The 21360-nt window shown below is 33.4% G+C and overlaps 1 long non-coding RNA gene across 1 annotated transcript; it reads right to left on the minus strand.

Moving 5' to 3' along the window:
- Positions 1 to 946: 946 nt before the first annotated feature.
- Positions 947 to 18553, minus strand: LOC113694017 (uncharacterized). The gene is made up of 3 exons (XR_003449237.2): positions 16403 to 18553; positions 16116 to 16233; positions 947 to 1235 (listed from the first exon to the last, which is right to left on the minus strand). It is a non-coding gene; the product is annotated as an uncharacterized lncRNA (long non-coding RNA).
- Between the last annotated feature and the right edge of the window lie 2807 nt (positions 18554 to 21360).

Here is a 21360-nt window from a genome sequence, read left to right on the forward strand (position 1 = left end):
CAAGGGAAGAAAAGGTCTTTTGCTGCTGACCTAATTCTTTAATGAATTGAAATTAAACATTCATGCTTCATTCCTTTTTGCCTTATCATGTTTTAACATTTTTTTTTAGTTACATCATTTAGCTGTTTTTTTTTTAACATTGAGCATTGTATGGCAAATTAACAACAGCTAACCCAAGGTCATCAGGTTGAAATTTCAAATATAATAGTTTAATAATACGATAATAATAGTATCCATATTACATTTTTAATCTTGCAGTTTGCTATATATATGACTAATGATCAAGTTCTTGGACACGGCTATATATATTAGGTGGATTTTCTGGGACAAGTAAGTATCAAAGGGCTATTTTGATGAAAAATTATTGAGAGACTGTTCTCTGTGTCTGTCTGTATTAGCAGATGGTTTGATGGGACGTGGTGAGATGATTTGTGTTAGATGTCATAGCTGGAAAAAGTTGCACAAGAGATTACGACCTTGACTGCATCAAACCTCGCCTCCCATAAAAAATGTCACATTTAAGTGATTTGTTCACAAAAAATTCAGGCAAGTGTGTTGTGTACCCGTTTGATCTGTTAGTAATTCAGTCCCCTTCAAGTTACTTCCGGAACTCTTTAGATCCGTTCCTTTCCCCTTAGTGTAGGATAGATTAGTTTTATCGTTTCAAAAAAAAAGAAAAAAGATGACCACCTTGACGACATCAATTTCATGATAGTCGCTGTGGTTGTTCTCTTCTCATCCATGTTTAAAAAAAAAAATCCATATCCATGAAATCTTTTAAATTAAAAGTGTTTGCTTACCAAATTAATTAGGACTGTTCTTCTACATTTGAACAGCTACAAGTATTTTTTTTTTATTTCTTTTCGCACATGGAAGGGCATGCTCATAAGCATTCATAGGTTACTTACAAAGATTTTCATAGATAGCCATTAACACGGCTTTCGTATTGAGAGCGAAATTCAAACACATGACCTTTTATAAGAAAATAACTTATCCTTAACAATTAAATTAACTTATGTTGGCAACTACAAGTGATAAAATACAATGATACATCTTTAGTCTACGCCCTTCACGAATCCCCCAACTCAACATATTCAAACAGGAAAACCTGGGAGGAAAAGCTCAGCATTTCTCAAAATGGAAAAGTGGTCAACTAATAACGCAAGCTTTTGTTAGAACTCATCCAGTGTCTTTTCATTGTCCACTAATTTGGAGTAGGTAAATAAGATTCTTCTCTGCATACAACATAGTACCTCATTAGACTACAATGATTGTTCAAAAAAATAGTTTGAAGAATAAGGCTACGGTGGCCGATGGACCGAGCAAGTAACTTGGTCAAAAATTTGACTTGAATTTGATTAAACTTGAGCTCTTAATAGTTGCTCAAGCTTTTCGAACTTTTAATTGACAAATTTCCATGACTCGACATTAGAGACAGACCAGACAAAGAGATTATCTAAAGTATTGATAAACCTTATATTAAAATGGCTAAAAATCGATAAAATTAATCAAACTATTAAAAGTAAGTATTAAGTAACCACTAGATCGGCCGCAAGTAGTCTAGTATTTTGACTACAAAACCCAGAGTGGTCCAACTGCATGTATCTTCGACCACTTTGTGGCTTACAACAAAAAAACAAAAGCACCCATAGCCCATCAATCACAGGTCCACAAGTAGATAAAACAAGTCATAAATGGCAGATGATACACTATGTAAACTACAATGGTTTTTGCAAGTCTAGCATCCACAAAACATTTAGTCAAGTTATTTCCGACATTAAATCCTTTCTTTAATATTTTATGGGCTATTTAATTATTTCGATAATGGACAATGAACCAAGATACCATGTATAAGCAGTTCACAGGCTCAATTTATGTTTTTGAATCATGTTATTGCCATCTATCATCAAACATCAAAACCAAAGTGAGCAAATAGAAAATCACAATAGAGAACTCCACAAGCTATTTAGACCCTTCAAGCATTAAATAACTATTAGGAAATTATTTTAATTTCTTTTAAACAGGTTTCTTATTTTGTGTGAAAGTAAATAATTTCTTAATTGATTTTAATTACTTGAAATAGTAGTTAAAGAATTTCTATTTGTATGATTTTAGGAATTGGAGTTATTTCTAATTCTGTACAAGATTGGGCATTGGCAGTTATTTCCTGTTATTTTTTGGGTGTTGGTCAAGTAATGTAATTTATAAATAGATGAAAATTGATATACTATAAAGTGACATACAAGGGACAACATGTAACTTTATACATTGGGTGAGAGAGAATTCTTGAAAGATGAGAGATGGTATAAGAATTTGAATTTGGATTCAAATTGAATTCATGTACAAGATTTTCTTCTCATAATAAAAAATAAATTTTCTCTTTGTGGACGTAAGTTCAATAACGGAGTCAAACCACATTAAATTTTATATATCATTTATTTTTACTTGTAACTTATTTGTCATTAAATTGTTATATACTTAATATTTTAATAATTATTTATTCGGCGTCGAAATCCCAATAAACTGGTATCAGAGCAGGGTTTGTAGTTGGATCCTGATTGACTATTGAAATTAAGTAATAAGTTGGCGAGTATTACCAACTCAACAATTTAATCGGTAAAGACATTCTTGTTTCAAGGGCTTAACAAGAAACATTGAAAGTGAAGAATGGGAAGTCGAAAAGTATAAAAATACTTGACGGTGAATCCAGGTAGGTGATTCAAGGGTTAAAAAAAGTGGAGTCTAATGTCAATTTTAGACGTGAATCGGTGAAAATGCTCTCACAACTTCAACGGTTGATATTTTATTCCAATAGTTTTTAGATTCTAATTATGTGCTTTAGGTGGTACAACTTATACCCTCAAAAATAAAGAAATCTAATTTTCAAGTGTTAGAAGACTGATAGCTGCGAGTTTTATATTGCAGGTAAAGTTTTGAAAATCACACATGATAAAACAATTCTGAGAATGAAAAAAATTGTTGATTTTACCATTTGATTACCTCAATGATTCGAAATAGAGCTCCCAAAAAGGGATTTCGAATTGCAAGTGGTTGTGAGAAGAAATCTTATAAAAAAAAGACAATAAATTGAGACATCTTTTCAAGAGTCAACTAGTGGTTAGACTTGAGCTAACTACACATGTTTATTTATCGATTGAATCAACTAGGTGTTAGAACTGTATTTGATTCGAATGTATAGTTCAGTATTATATTATTTGATAGTTAAACACCAATGATTTTTAAAATTTTTTTTTTGTCAAAATAGAGATTAATTAAGAAATTGATTTAATTTCTTTTAAGCAAATTTCTTGTTTAATAGGAAGTAACTAGTTTCTTAATTAGTTTTAACTACTTAAAGTAGTAGTCAAGAAATTTCCTATTTGTATGAGTTTAGAAATTTGAAATTATTTCCTACTTGTATTTATTTTCTATTATTATTTGGGTATTAACCAAGTAAAGTAATTTATAAATAGGTGAAAATTAACATATTACAAAGTGATACACAAGAAGCAACATGTAACCTTATACATAAAGTGAAAGAAGTTCAAGAAAGTTGAGAGATAGTATTCAAGGGTTTAGATTTAAGTTCAAGTTGTATTTTTTTATAGAATTTTTTTTATAATAAAGAATTGGTTTTTTTTTTCGTGAACATAGACTCAATGATGGAAGCGAATCGCGTTAAATCTTTTGTGTCACTTATCTTTCATACTTGTGACTTATTTGTCATTAAATTGTTATATACTTAATGTTTTTAATAGTTATTTGTTCTGTGCCTGGATCAATAACTACTATAGAATAAATGGTAATCAACTTTTCCCCCATTTAACAAGTGTACAAATGGATGGTGTTCAATTCCTTTTCATTTCTTTTTAATATGCTTCGGAACAAGAAAATTACACCAAATAATAATGACTCAAACAATCTAAAACATAGTACCCTACTAAATTCAGACCAAATTGGAAGTACGGATCAATAAATACAGACATGCCCATTTAAATTTACAAATTCATGGATAATTGATATTAGGTCAAAATTGGAAGCATAAAATGGATTAATCATTACAAGTATAGTAACTAGGGTTACAAACAAATTGAACCGCTTGCGAGCCGTTCGAGTCAAAGTTATCGAACTCGAGTTCAGCTCGAGTTGGTGAAATTGAATTCGAGCTCTAATTCTAGTTCAAAAATATTAAACTCGTTAATTTACGAGTTGGCTCGCGAGTTATATATATATAAATATATATATAGTAAACTTATATATATTCCTAATAAATATTATTTTATTTATTTTTAAAAATAAAATAATTATTTTTTAAAAAATATTATTTTTTTAAGAAAATAAAATAATTATTTTTTATTTTTTCGAACTTGAGCTCAACTCGAATTCGAGTTATTAGCAGTTCGTCGAGTTCAAACTTGATAAAACTAAAGGGCTGTTTGATTAAAGGGTTTGGGAATCACAGAATGAAATAAAACCCTTATTTGTTGCTTGGGAGGTTTTGGACAAAACCCTCAACTTATTCTCTCGGACAACATTTATGACGGACCTACCCTCTCTTTCTCTCCATCACACGCCGCACCTTTTGCTCTTCTTCTTCATCAGTTTTCCTATCTCTTCTTCCTTATCATATAGCCTTCATCTGTCATCCAAAATCTCTTGAAAAAAAAACTAAAGTAGATCTAAATGGATTAATAGTAGACAAATATCTTCAATGGGCAAATTGTTCAGCAAAATCTCCACGAGAAATATCTCTAAGAAAAATTGAAGAAAATTCCACCCAAGACGGAATGACATGGTTGATCTCCCAAGGTGGGTCCAATCAGTTGTCAGGGAGGAATGGACAGCCGAAGTTTTTGATGTCGAGTTGATGAGATTCTAAAATATTGAAGAAGAAATGGTGCAGATGCTGCAAATAGCCATGACATGTGTTGCCAAGGTGCCAGACATGCGACCAAACATGGATGAAGTAGTTAGGATGATTGAAGAGGTCCGGCAATCTGACTCGGAGAATCAGCCATCTTCAGAAGAGAACAAATCCAAGGACTCAACTGTGCAAACCCCCTGACTCCTTGTTTATGTTTTTTGCGGTTTCCCATTTGTATTTTAAAAAGATACTCTGTTCTTATAATGGAGGAAAGCCATAAAGAGTTGGTGTTTTATTGGAAAACGGTTTTATTTTTATTTTATCTGATAAATAAATTTGTTTATGAGAAAATGGATACTCTGTTATTAAATTGGAGAAAAGCCATAAAAAGCTAGTTTTTTTATGGAAAAGTGATACTTTACAGAAAGTGACCGCGATTTGGTTTATGAAATTACCCCAAACCAAAGTTTAGAATGAATTTGTTTGTTTTGAAACCTCAAGGGAGTGTCAGTGCAAGTGTCAGAAACCTCAAGGAAGGTTTCTGCAATTATCCCTTTGTTTTATAAGAATTGTTATATCAGGGGTAAATTTAAATTTTAATTGCATTTAATTTCATCAAGAATTGGAATGATGCTAATTCCAATGTGTGAACCAAGTTAGATATTGGAATAAAAAGTTTAATTCTAAAATTAGAGTCTATGATTCCATTTTCATTTCCGATTCCAATCTGTGAAACAAGCACCCCCTAAATCAAGATTCAGATCGATTAGGCCAAAATTCGACTCGAACCGACTCGTTTGCAACTCTAATAGCAACAAAGCACAAAAATTGAAGAATCTCATGTCTACAAAAAAGAAAAAAAGTACCGAAATAATACTCATCTAAAATTTTTCTCCTCGAAAAACCATTCACTACATCAAGAGATAATTATTCATGGAAGAATCCCTTGATCCTTCAATTTTCTAATGTTTCTACTCTGTCTCACTCTCTTGCTTTCTACCCCTCACCCCAACACAGACTTTTCTTCCTCTCTGCGTAAATAAAGCAAATCTTTTCCTATGAACCATGACGCAACATGCTTTGTTAAAGAAAGTGTGACAAGAGAACCTCCAAATGAACCATGGCGCAACAAAGCTGTACTTTCTAACTAAGGGTGCAGTGCAAACAAGTCGAGCTTAATCGAGTAGCTTGCGAGTTTGTTCAATCAAAACTCGAGCTTAATCAACCCTCACATATATATGTCATTTTAATTTTTTATTTATTAGTATGAAATATCTATTTTGTCTCTTGTTTAAAATTATATAAAATATAAAATTATATTTTTTAAGTTCGATTAGGCTTGATTGGATTTGATATACACTCGAACTTGGGTAATGCAAAATAAAATCGAGCTCCAATTCGAGCTTAACTTTCACAAGCTCAAACTCGAGCTCAAGTCCAAGTTAAAAATTCAAGTCGAATTCGAGCAGTGCACTATTTGAATTCGACTCGACTCGACTCGATTACACCCCTATTTCTAATCACACCTTTTATATCTCCAATTTATTTGACCAGAATACCACTTATTCAACATAAGACTTGTTGACTGTCTTCCAATTTGTCTCAAGCCCAGATTAATTTCAAATCCAGGTAACTCACCTAGATTAATTTCAAATCCTTAACACAATATGAGAATCCAACAAGATGCAAAATACTTACTACAAGAGTCATATTTTTACCTGCAAAGGGAAAAAAACACTACACAATTCCACTTACTACTTACTAGGCTTGGTATATTCTGGCTATTCTTTGCCTTGAACCTTATAGACTGGTCAAAAACAGCCTCGAAATGAACTGTTGTGCAATATGCTTTTTTGTAATTCTAGAACCTGAATTCAAATTTTATTAATATTTTTTTGTTTTTCCTGTTTATTTCACCAGAGCACAACTTATCTACCACTAAATCTATTGCCAATATTCAAAAACCATAACAAACCGAACCATAAATTCCAAGCAACTCACCTATATTAAGATAGAATCCAACAAAATCTCAGAATCCAAAAGGATGCGCATACACTCTGTTCCACCTGTCACCAATTTGAACACTCAAATCAAAAGTTAAATTGCATCCTCATTACAGAGTCCTCACTCTGCACAGTTTGCTTAACTCTGGACAAAACAACGTCCAAATGAACCTTGGCGTAATATGCTTTGTAGTAATTCTAGTGATTTGAAGAACCTAAGTTTCAGTTTCTAATTGACCTTTTTCTTTTCTCCAAAACACTACTTATCTACTGTTAAAGTCATTGGCAACATTTCAATTTTTTAACAAACTCAAATAGATTCCAAGCAACTAACCTAGATTTATTATAATCCAACAAGATCTCAAAATCCAATGCGCATATACTTTATTCCACCTGTCACCCATTCGAATACTACAATCAAATGCTAAAGTGCAATATCATTAAGTTTCAGTTTCTAATTGACCTTTTTTCGTTTCTCTGAGACACTACTTATCTACCACTAAAGTCATTGGCAACATTCCAGATTTTTAACAAAAATAGATTCAGCAACTAACCTAAATTAATTATAATGCAACAAAATCTCAAATCAAATGCGCATAGACATTTTCCACCCGTCACCCATTTGAATACCACAAGTGCAACGTCATTAAGTAAGAGTCCAATAATTGCCTGCAAAGAACAAAACTCTGACAATTCACGTAACTTCTTACTAAGCCTAATATGTTCTGGTTACTCTTTGCTTAAAACTTGTAGTATGGTCAAAAACAACCTCTCCAGTGGACCTCGCTACAATGAGCTTTCCTGTATATCTGGTATTTCTAGAAGCTTACTTTCAGATTCTAAAGACAATTTTTCTTTTCTACCTTTATTTCACCACAATGCATCTTGCCTACCACAAAATAATTGGTAATACTCCAGATTTTAACAAGCCCATAGATAAAATCTCAAGTGACTCACCTAGATTAGATAGAATCCAAAAAAGATGCAATACTTAGTTCCTTGTGCCACCATCTAGACATTCAATTTAAATCCCAAAGTTCCTTGTGTCACCCACCTTGTATATAAGTGCTCTAATTGCTTGCAAAGGAACCAAACTCTTCAGAACACCAGCAAACCACTAACTAAACTTGGTATGTTTCGGTTACCCTTTGCCTTGAGCCTTGTAGAATGGCAAAAAAAAAAAAAAAAAAAACCAAATGAACCTAGCTGCAAGCCTGCAATATGCTTGTAAATCTTGGGATTTGTTGAAGCTAAGTTTCTTTTCTAAATAACCTTTTTCCTTTTCATCATTTATTTAACCAGAACACTACTAATTGATCATGAATTTCATCGACAATACACCAGATATTTAACAATCGACAAACAAATTTCAAGCCAGAAATCTAAATTAGAAAGAATCCCAAAAGATGCAATACTTAGTTCTTCATGTTACCATATGGACAATCAATCTAAATCCTGAAGTGAAATGTAGTTGTATATGAGTCTCTAATTGCTTGCAAAGGAACCAAACTCTGCATAGCACCAGCAAACTCTAAACTTGGTATGTTCTAGTTACTCTGTCTTGAGCCTTGTAGAATGGTGAAAAACCACCACCAAATTGATTCTTCCTTGTAATATTTGGAATTTCTCAAACCTAAGTTTCTGTTCTAATACCTTTCTTCTTTTCTCCATTTATTTTACCAGAACACTAGTAATCCATCATAAAGCTCATTGGCGATACTCCAGATATTTGACAACCTACAAATAAATCCCAGCAACTTACTTCGATCAATTAGAATCTAACAAGATGCAAATATACATTGTTCTTCCTGTCACCATTTGAATATTCAATAGATACCTAAAATGCAAAATCTTTACATACAAGTCCTGTGTATGCTTACTTCGATCAATTAGAATCTAACAAGATGCAAATATACATTGTTCTTCCTATCACCATTTGAATATTCAATAGATACCTAAAATGCAAAATCTTTACATACAAGTCCTGTGTATGCCTACAAAGGGCAAACTCTAGACAAATCTAAATACTACTTATCTCAATACCATGTTTTAGATTCTTAAACCTATTTTTGTAAACTCCATTTACTTCACCACAATAATACTTATTTACCATAAAATCAATGACAATACTCGAAATGTGTACAAACACAAGAAAAATCCCAAGTAATTCATCTAAATCAGATAGAATCCAAAAAGATGCAGTACTTAGTTACTCGTGTCACCATCTTGACAAACCACAAGAAACCCTACTCCTACCTTGAAGTAGATGAAAATCATGCACGTAGAACAAGAGAATGAAAGTGGACTTTTTAGCAACAGAGCACCCCCAGATGAATTCCCATTTAAAGTATCAAAGATCAATTAGTAGCAAATGAAAAGAAACCAAAGTACAATGATCAAGAAAGCAAGAATTCAAAAACAGAAAATCAAGAAACAAGTTTATCCAAAGAAACCTCAAGAAAGGAAAAATTGGGAGAAAATAGAGAACTCAGCAATAAGGCTAGATCTATATAAACATCTAAAAGCAAACTTGGAGGGAAAAGAGAGGCCAGTCATTTAAGATAGGCACTAGGACTTCATTCTGGAGTTCCTCATTGATAAAAGAGGGAAGATAAAAACAAGTAGAGATATTGTTGACTAGCAAATAGTATACTACCAAACCAACAACTGGGAAAACGACACTGAAATGAAAGTGAAGTACGGGAACTAGAAAAGAGAGTTGCAGTTTGTGGTAAGTTATTTTTACCTTAGGAGACAACTTCACCTTTTACAGTTTGCAACCCATCGAAAGAGTATCTGCACCTCAAAATGAAGGCAGATGGTATACAAAGAAACCAAAAGCGGGTCATGTGCATTGTCCCAAGTAAAAAAATTAAAGCCTAAGCGAGGGAAGCAACAATTTATTTCCATTTAACAACTAAAGAAATTATCATCAATTAATTCTAAGCCTTTAGCCACCGAGACAAGTCCCTGTTTTGTTTTTGAGAATTTCCATCTAAGTATCAACATCAGTTAGGTATCATCCAAGATATAACAGAAAAGAACACCATCATTCAATAGGTAAAGTAATACAGAAGATGCATGGGCATAACTGAAACTAAGCAACATGTCTTTCAAAAAGAATTTCCAGCATAACCAAAGACAGGTGATGCAAAAACAAGCAAGAAAAGACAAACTGGATAATCCAATAGCATAAATAGACAGCATGACAGAAAATCTAAAGTAAACTAATCAATGTTTTAAAAGTAAGCAATAAGTATTCACTAATATTTTTTGCCCTGGATAATCTAGTTGCATGACTCAAAAACTCCAAGTGGTTTAAACATATGCCTCTATCCCTTTGCGACTTACCAAAAAAGGACCCATAACCCATCAAATTAATAGGCATACGAGCTGGTATGCCTACAGAAATACTCAAATGCATCAGGACAGCTGGTAAATTTTGAAAAATTAACTGTGTATTTCAGCAGGAATACCCCAATACATGTCAGGAAAGCAGTCAGTGAGGAACTTGGAAGCATGAAGGAAGTAGTAAATGGCAGGTACTTGGGACTACCAATGGCAATAGGATGATCAAAGAACCAAGTATTTGGTTACATCAAGAGCTCAGTGACAAACAAACTGAAAGGATGGAGAAACAAAATGCTGAGCTTAGCTGGGAAGGAAGTCCTGATGAAGTCAGTGATTTTGGCAATGCCAAATTGTGCTATGGCCTATTTTAAACTGCCTAAAGGACTATGCAAGGATATATGCAAGTGTATAGGGAATTTCTGGTGAAGAAGCAATCAGCACGACAGGAAAATACACTGGATAAGTTGGAGGAAATTATCTGAAGTCAAAGGGAAGGGGAGACTGGGTTTCAGTCAGAGACTTAGAAGCTTTTAATGAAGCCTTTACTTGCTAAGCAACTTTGCCAAATCATCTCTTACCCAAATCCGCTAATGAGTAAAGTGATCAGAGCAAAGTACCTAAAGGACCCTAATGCTCTTGAAACCAATCCTCCTCAATCAGCTTCATGGACATGGAAAAGCATACATAGTGCATGGAGACTGTTACAAAGAGGCCTTAGGAAAAGAGTAGGAGAAGAAGCCAGGTGAACATATGGAAGGACAGATGGGTAATGGAATCAAAAACAGGCACAGTAACCACAAGATGCCCTCCAAACTGCCAGTTGCAAACTGTGAATCAGCTAATAAAAGATGGAAGATGGAATATAGACATACTGCAGGAAATCTTCAATCAAGAGGGCAGAGAGCAAATAGCCAGCATGCCACTCAGTTTGTTCAAAAGACAAGATAGGTTCTTCTGCAGCTTTTCAAAGTCTGGAGTTTACACAGTGAGGACAGGCAATGCAAATGCAGTGCAGGAAAGGAGCGATGAAAGAAGAAGAGAAAGCATAGACGAGGAAACAAGCTGGGAGATCAGAAAGCATAGCATCTGGAAACAACTTTGGAAGCTAAATATCTGGAGGTGCTTGCAGAAATTAAGCTTCACTTAATTTGGCTTTAAGTCATAATTGATATCAAATAACAAATAAATCAGTTATATGCAGCAAGAAAGCACAGAACTTGAAGCATCTCATCTCCAAGAAAGGAAGAGGGGGGGAAGAAATAGTAAAGAAATAATACTCATCTGAAAGTGTTTCTCCTCAAAAATCTTTATTCACCGCTGGAAAAGAAAGCAATTCTCTTCGCACAAACCTTTCTGCCCTCTCTCTCCCTCCTCACTTCTTTGAATTTTTGGAAATGGAGAATACAACTGTGAGCTTTATGTAGAGGCTACAGGGTGCTGGTAAATGGCTAATATTTGGTCACTAGTGTGGTCCAAATACCAACGGTGAACTCAAAAACGTTGGTTTGGATGAATTAGTCATCATAAATTGGTAACTTGGGTTGAATAGAAAATCACTCTGGAAAAGTTGAAATCCATTTGAGAAAATCACTCTGTAGGCAGTTGACATAGACTAATGAACTTTTTGGAATTAAGTCAGTAATGTAGACAGTAGTGAGGACCAAAAAAATTGCAGAATTTTGTAGTTCCGAGAAAAAAGGAGATAGGCAAGAACAATTGGCTCCTCCAGTGCTGAAGATGGTGGCACAGATAGTAATACATAAAGTGCTTTCATTAGAACTAGATTTTCAATCTAAGAATCAAGAATGCAAATGTGAAGTTGATGTTGTTTGGATCAAAAGAGTTCACTTTTATGAGTTTAGACTATTGGAAGGACTTCATAGGTCACTAACAATTTTCATATACCACTTGTGAATTCTTGGCCTAGTGATATGGATATGAAATCTTTGCAGGGGTACAAAAGTGTTTGTGATATGCTATTCCGTTCCCTTGTGGCTTTAGGAAATACTCATACACAAGGAAGTGGATAGGTTTACAAGAAGATAAGATAACAAAAGGGAAATGTAACCCAAAGACAGGAGCATTTCCAGGGTAATAATTCCAATAAAAGAATTGAAGAAAGATGAAAAGGAATATCGGACTACACAAGAAATGATGGATAGAAAAGGCCTATCCCTCTAGCCTGACAGCAAGCTGAAAGTTTCATCCTAAAGAAATGACTCTCGGAAGCTATATCGAAGACACTACGATAATGTTTAATAGCCTACATGAACTCCACAGAGAAAAGCTAAATTATTTTGTAGAAATCGTAACAAGACAACCTCCAAATGAACCTTGGTGCAACATGCGCTTTCTTGTCATTCTTCAGGATTTCTAGAATCTGAGATTTACCTTTCTAATGACACTTTTTAGATCTCCAACTTATTTCACCAGAACACTACTTATTCAACATAAGATTTGTTGACTATCTCCCAAACTCGCAACAATCTCACAAATAAATTCCAGGTAACTCACCTATATTAATTTCAATTCCCTAACACAATATCGGAATCTAACAAGATGCATATTACTTTACTCCTCCTCCTATCACCATCCAAATATTCAATTTAAACCCTACAAGGCAACATCCTTACTACAAGAGTCAAACTTTAACTTGCAAAGGGATAAAACTCTGCACAGTTCCACAAGATACTTGCCAAGCTTGCTAGATTGGTCACCCTTTACCTTAAACCTTGTAGATTGGTCAAAAACAACCTCCAAACGAACCATTCTAAAATATGCATTTTTTGAATCAGGATATCCAGAACCTCAGTTTCAAATTTTATTAACATTTTTTCCTTTCCCAATTATTTCACTAGAGCACAACTTATCTACCAAAAGATCTATTGTCAATATTCAAAAATTATGACAAACTGACAGATAAATTTCAAGTTACTCAACTACATCAGATAGAATCCAACAAAATCTCAGAATCTAATCAGACATAATACATAGTTCATTGTGACACCATCTGAATACATAAACTCTAAAGTATGACGTTAGAAAGAGTCCTATATTTGCCAGCAATGGAACAAATATATGAATTCCACACTAAACTTAGCATGTTCTTGTTACTTTTTGCCATTAACCTCATAGAATGGTAAAAACCAACCCATAAACCTTGGTGCAATATGCTTTTTTGTAATTCTTGGGATTTCCAGAACCTAAGTTTCAGTTTCTAATTAAACTTTTTATCTTTTCTCCAAAAGCACCACTTATTAAAGTCATTGACTACATTCCGGATTTTTTACAAACCCAAATAGATTCCATGGCACCCACAGGAATGCTAGGAGTTAATTGCATACGTATCTTCTCTTTTCTGGAGATTAAAATCCAGCATTTTTTGTCCCTCACTACCCTAAGCATCACCCAATGCTTTCCATTAAGTTTATTTGTCTCTATTAACAATCTACAGCCATTTCTATATTAGAATCAAAATTTTCTAATATGATTTAGGATTATCTCTGTTGGGTTTCAATCTCTAATGATAAGTGGCATAGATCAAAAATATAACTGAGCTCATCGACTGATTGTGCAGTTTTTTTCACTCTTCAGTCTCAAATGTCTAAAATCACTTGACGTATTAGTCAAAGTCTTTAATGTAGGCAACAAGTAAATCATTCACTTAAGAATTTTGGCCAAATAGTGTACCATCTGTCCCTTTTTGGCTTACAAAAAAAAGAACCCATTCCCTATCTAATTCATAGGTTTATGAGTAGATAAAATAAGCCATATAGGGCCAACGACACGTTGTTAAACCATAAGAGGTCTTCAGTCATGCAATTACACTATTTGAGGCCAAAAAAGTTTAGTAAATAATTACTTGTAGCCTACTTTAAGCACTTTGACTGATATTTCTATTGATTTAATCATTTTCAAACTAAAGTATGAAATAAACTGCATAATCAATCAATGTGCTCCCCATCTATTTTTGAATTATGCCAATACCATATGACAATGAAACCCAGCGGAAAGAATAGAAAATGACGCTAGAAAATTTGAAATCTAACTGTGAGGTGGTTGTAGAGAGTTGATATAGACTAATGAACTTACTGGAACTAAGTGGGAAATGCCTGCAGCAATAAGGCTCCAAAAAAATTGCAGGATTTTAAATCCCAGAAAAAAAAATAGACATGCACAATTGGCTGCTCTAGCACTGAAGATGGTGCCATGGATGGTAATAACTAAAGGGCTTTCATTAGAACCAAATTTTCAATCTAACAATTAAGGAAGCAAATTTGTGATGGATGTTATTTGGGTCCAAAAAGTTCATTTTATGTGTTTAGACTACTGGAAGGACATCATAGATCAACTAATAGTTTTTGTATACCACTTTATGAATTCTTGGCATATTGACATGGATATGAAATCTCTTAAGGGGTACAAAAGTGCTTGTGAAATGCTATTATACCCCATTCCATCTTTGGCAATTAGTCATACCCCATCAAGCGGATAAATTACAAGAAGATAAGATAAGCTATAAAAGGGAAAATGGAATTGCACCTAAACTGATGGCTTTGCCTAAGACATGTAACCCAAAGACAAGAGCACAAGCAGAGTAATAATTCCATGAAAAATTGAAGAAAGCTGAAAAGGAAAATTAGACCAAAAGACAGGAAATGATGGATAGAAAGCTACATCCCTCCGGGGTCACAGGAAGCTGAAATTTCTTCCTAGGGAAATGACTTTAGAAGCTATATGAAAGAAAGTACGACAATGTCCAATAGTCTACATGAATTCCATAGAGAAATGTAAAAATATTTTGAAGCATCAACTATATTATGATACTGGTTGTCCCCCAAATTATCTTTTTAATGTAACTTCTTAAGGGATTATAAGTATCAAGCACACCTACTGGAGAGAATAGATAATCGTGCTAGTAATCTGAAAGTTTAGAAGGATGCTGTTACCAGTAATTTCATGCTATTTAACCGGTAGAGGAATAGTAATAAATCAACTACAGCAATTTAAAAGGGATCAGGAAATTTCTTTTTCATCTTTTACAATCATTTCAGCATAATCAGAATGTTTAGTGGATATCCATTTAAACAGGGGATTGTAAGTACGACAATGTCCACTAGTCTACATGAATTCCATAGAGAAATGTAAAAATATTTTGAAGCATCAATTATATTATGATACTGGTTGTCCCCCAAATTATCTTTTTAATGTAACTTCTTAAGGGATTACAAGTATGAAGGACACCTACTGGAGAGAATAGATAATCGTGCTAGTAATCTGAAAGTTTAGAAGGGTGCTGTTACCAGTAATAACTGTTTCATGCTATTTAAACCGTAGAGGAATATTAATAAATCAACTACAGCAATTTAAAGGGGATCAGGAAATTTCTTTTTCATCTTTTACAATCATTTCAGCATAATCAGAATGTTTAGTGGATATCCATTTAAACAGGGGAAAAAAACCTAACCCTGTAAGAAGAGTTCTAAAATCATGTACTTCAAGAAGTATATCTTTCTATTTTCAATTTCTAACATGTGAGGTGTTGATCACTGACAGTCGAATAAGCCAAGGAAAAGCTGGAGAAAAAAAGAAAAACACATGAAGCCCTACTCCTACCTTGAGCTTGAAGTAGACAAAGATCATGCATAAAGAATAATAGAATGAGAGTAGACTTTTTAACAACAATGCATACCCAGATGACTTCCCATGCAAAGCATCAAAGATCAAATTGCTAGCAGATGAAAAGAAACCAAAGTATAACAATCAAGAAACCAAGAATTCAAAAACAGAAAATTAAGAATCAAGTTTATCCAAATAAACCTCATGAAAGGAAAATTGGGAGAAAATGGAGAACTCAGCAATAAGGCTAGAATTTAAATAACCATCAAAAAGCAAACCTGGAGGGAAAAGAAACCATTCGCTTAAGATAGGCAGGACTTTCATTCGGGAGTTCCTCATTGATAAAAGAGGGAAGACAAAAACAAGTAGAGACACTGTTTACTGGTAAATAGTATCCTGCAAAACCAACAATGGGAAAAACCAATATGAAGATGAAATGATAGTGAAGTACGGGAATTGGACAAGAAAGTTGCAGTTTGGTAAGTTATTTTTGCCATAGGAGACAACTCGACCTCTTACATTTAAACAACATATTTTCTGACTCTTGTAACTTACAAAAGAGTACCTGTGCCTCAAACGGAAGGCTGATGGTATATAAAGAAACCAAAAGTGGATCATCCATATTCTCACGAGTGAAAAATCAAAGCCTAAATGAGGGAAAGCAACAATTTATTGCCATTCAACAACTAAAGAAACTATCAGCAATCAATTCTAAGTCTTTAGTAACTGAGACAAGTCCATTTTCTTTTCTCTTTTTTTTGAGAATTTCCATCTAAGTGAATACCATCATTCAATAGACAAATTACTACAGAACATGCCTGGGCAGCATAACTGAAACTAAGCTAGATGTCTTTCAGTAAGTATTTCTAGCATAACTAAGGACAGCTGGTGCAAAAACAAGCAAGAAAAGATAAATTGTATAATTCAACAGTGTAAACAGACCGCATGACAGAAAATCTAAAGTAAACTAAATCAAAGTGCTAAAAGTAAGCAATTCACTAATATTTTGCCCTGGATAATCTAGTTGCATGACTCAAAAACTCCATGTGGTTTACACATATACCTTCTATCCCTTTGTGGCTTACAAAAAAAGTACCCATAACCCATCGAATGAATAGGCATATGAGCAGATAAAATAAGCCATAAAGGACAGATGGAATAGTATTCAAACTACCAGGAGTTTGTGATTCAATCACCTATATTATCTAAGGGCAAAATATCTAGTCAATCATCTACTGGCTTCTTTTCATTTTTTTTTCTTTATCAGAGTAGGTTCCATGCATGATATAAACATGTGAAAGTAACTGGTAATCAATTTTATGCTATGTAACTTCCATAAAAATAACTGGTATTCGATTCCATTTTGTCTTTATTTTTTGATTTTCAAAGTGCTTCAACATAAAACAAAGAATGTCTAGATCTCCCTTAAAATACAACAAAATAGAGAGGCAGACAGAAAAATTCTTAAGACCTTCAGTTTCTAACATGTAAAAACCAGCCTTAAAAAATTAAAGGAAACAACAATCGACACCATCAGAACTCAATTGGAAGCAAGAAGTATTCACTAATATTTTTGCCCTGCATAATCTAGTTGCATGACTCAAAAACTCCATGTGGTTTAAACATATACCTTCTATCCCTTTGCGGCTTACAAAAAAAAGTACCCATAACCCATCGAATGAATAGGCATACGAGCAGATAAAATAAGCCATAAAGGACAGATGGAATAGTATTCAAACTACCAGGAGTTTGTGATGCAATCACCTATCTAAGGGCAAAATATCTAGTCAATCATCTACTGGCTTCTTTTCATTTTTTTTTTCTTTATCAGAGTAGGTTTCAAGTCTGATATAAACATGTGCAAATAATGATAATCAATTTTACGCCATTTAACTTCTATAAAAATAACTGGTATTCGATTCCTTTTTGTCTTTACTTTTTTATTTTCAAAGCGCTTCAACATAAAACAAAGAATGTCTAGATCTCCCTTAAAATAGATCAAAATAGAGAGGCGGACAGAAAAATTAACCTTCAGTTTCTAACATGTAAAACCAGCCTCAAAAAATTAAAGGAAACAACAATCCACACCATCGGGACTCAACTGGAAGCAAGAATTGATAAATCTAGGTCTTCAGCCACTATATGAAAACCCATGCACAGGGACAAATTCACACATAATTTGGCTTTAAGTCATAATTGAGAGCAAATAACAGATAAATCGGTTATATGCAACAAGAAAGCAGGGAACTTGAAGAAGATAAATCAGTTATATGCAACAAGAAAGCACGGAACCGGAAGAACCTCATCCCCAAGAAGGGGGGAAAAACAAAGAAACAGCAAAGAAATAACACTCATCTGAAAGCGCTGCTCCTCAAAAATCTGTCTTCATCGCTGGAAAAGAAAGCAATTCTCTAAGCAAAAATCAAATTCGTCCCCCAATTTTCTGATTTCTCTGCCCTCTATCTCCCCCTCTCTCTGTTTTGAACTTTTGGAAAGTGAGAAGACAAGCGCGAGCCCTATATATAAGCTGCTGGGTGCCGCCAAACGGCTATTTTTGCTGGCTCATGTAGTCGTGTGGTCGGAATACCAACGGTAAACTCCAACGGAAGGATTAGTTACCATAAATTGGTAACGCAAGTTGGGCTACTTGTAATTAGCATATGACAGACGGGTTTGGTTTCAGATTTTATTTGTCTAACCGAGCTTGAGCACTCATTATGGGCCTCAGATTTTGTATTCTAAAAACAGAAGCAGCATATATTAACCCAAAAAAAAAAAAGCAACAAAATACAAAGAAGTGATCAATCTATTTTCTAAATTTTTTAATATTTCTTAACATAATACAAATAAAAACTCGGTAGATGTGACTTAGATACATAGTGATTAAGGCGCACCCAATATGTGTGCTACTAATAAAAAGATATTAAAAATAATTAGTATTATTTTTATTGAAAAATAGTAATTTAAATAATTAAAGCGCTGCAGTAATTTAAAAAAAATGATAGTTTTTTCTTAGATGAGTGGTAGTTAATTCAGTAGATCTAGAATGGCTATAGGGAGATTAGTAATTGATATGATGTAATTATCTTTAAAAGTAAGGGTTGTGAGAGTTCGAAAATTTTTATGTCTTATTTAAAAATTAGAGCATGTTACATTTTTCCTTTTGTTATTGATTGATTTACATGTCCATTGCTCTTTTTAATAAACAAATGAATCGATACACTTTAAGAGGAATTGTACCCTTTACACCATTAAACATTAGTATTAGCTAGAATCTATTGTGGTATTAGAAAAAATACGTGGAAAAGACTTGTCCTAATGCATATAATACAAGAAGCAAAATGTTGCATCTTCCATTCTATTAGAAACCGAAAGAAACTACTAGTACTTGGTATTGTCGTCCATTAAAAAACCGAAACTGCTAGTACTTGCCTTCGTTTGGCATTAGAACCGAGAGTTATACAAACTACTAGTACGTGTCATTAGCCTTCCGTTTGAACCGAGAGGAAGAGTAAAAGAAACACAATCTTTCTTTCTTCCTTAACCTATTAAAACTGAAAGAAACAAGAAGAGAATTAGGCACTTTCTTCGTCCCTTCAACCGTAAACGTCAACCAAGGAAACAAGGAAACTCTAGCTCAGTTAGCTACGGATTCGAGAGGGAGAGAGAGCTGAACTTTCCAGTCCACAAATGTGAAGAAACCAGAGGTAGTTAACTACTTTTCTTCTTCAATTTCCTGCTACTTCTAGTCAGTAATGTTTTAGGTTGAGTTAGAACCAAGAAAAGAATCATCAGAGTTGGAAGTTTGTTTAAAGTTTCTGCATGTTGTCCAATAGAAAAGCTGCGATTTTGGTTCTGTTTTTTTTAAAGAATTTTGTTAGATTATGACTAGAATCCATGCTTTATGCTCTGTATATTCTTTATTTGGTGATGCATATAAGTTTTACGGTGAAAAACTTAACTCTTGTGGCTGGAAATCTTGTTTGGAGGACTGCATGGCTACTGGAAAATTTCCAACTTGCCCGATGATGAATTTTCTGTTTAAAACTGGAATTTGATGAGAAGTTTTTGCTGGATTTCAAAGCTACATAATCTTATTGCAATGTTTATGTGAATGCATGTCAAATTTGGTTGATATTTGATGCATTAAATGAAATGTTGGTGAAGATTTATGGCTGAAAACTTCAACTTTGAACCTGAGAATGATGTTATGTTTTCTTAAACTTAGATTTCATCTTATAACCTGAAATTTATGCATATATTGATCAAAAAACATCCCTACTCCTCTGTTTTACTCTATATATTGCGATTGTCCTGATTTGGGAGGAAATAACTAAATCTTAGAAAAGAAATGGGAGCTGGTCGAGCATGCGAAACTGTTTCGCAGATTTGGATTGATTGGATGAATTCGATTGTATTACTGAGTTTTTCTGAAAAATTTAGCTAAATATTAATCGAAAAACGATCTATAACAGAATGATAGTAAAATGTACCTTGAATTTGAGGAAGTTTAAACAAGAAAATAGCAAACTAAAGAAAGAAACTTGACCATCCATTGCTGGAAAACTGTTTTGAACCATTCTAAAATAAGTGCTTAAATTTTGAGTTTAACTTTGAATTCTAAAATGGAACTTTAACCAAAACTAACCAAAACCTCTTCAAACCATCTTATAACAGTTTTACTGGTGAAAATTCATCCAAAATATAGGATAGAATCAAGGAAGTTCATAGTAACACTAAGTTGCCAATCTCTAGAAAATTTATCAATTTTGAATTTGGATTTCTAAAATGACCCTTAGGACCTAAATTCCAACTTTTATATGAAAAGATAAGTTGTAACTACCATTTAATCATCTTAATTTACTATATTTTGATAAAATATAGAATTTTAAGATTTAAGAGGGTTAAGTTACCTAAACTTTAGAACAAGGAGTTACTAGAATAAGATAAGTACTAAGATTACCTCAAAACAAAAGAAATAAAATGTATACATTTAAACATCTTGGATCATACATATAAATAAATAATATATATATATATATATATATATACACACTTTTAGGCAATTATATCATATTAAGTTGAATTTAGTTAAAAGAATCAAGTAAGTCTAAACAGCTAGAATAATCACTTAAACCATTAATTTCACCAAGTATTACACTTGAACATCACTTTAAAAAATTTAACAAATAATCTAATAAATTTACAAATATCTTAGGAGTCGAGGTGAATCAGAGAAGCGACCGAGCACCGATAAGTGAATTTCAACTACTTTGGGTGAGTATTTCTACATTTGTGTGTTTAAATTGCCTATGTGCTACTTAAACGATGGTTTTATGATTATGCTAGTAGTTTATTGGGAAGTGTTTTCAATTGTCCCCCGCCTTTATAAGTCAGGAGTGTATTTTATTGCACTCGATTTAGTTTGAGAATGAAAATTGATAATTGATCAAAGATTATTGTAAGTACGCATGACTGTAAGTCGTGTATGTACTTCATCGTACCAGTTTCGTACCAGCTGAA

Source organism: Coffea arabica, chromosome 6c (genome assembly GCF_036785885.1).
Source record: "Coffea arabica cultivar ET-39 chromosome 6c, Coffea Arabica ET-39 HiFi, whole genome shotgun sequence".
Classification (NCBI taxonomy): Eukaryota; Viridiplantae; Streptophyta; class Magnoliopsida; order Gentianales; family Rubiaceae; genus Coffea; species Coffea arabica.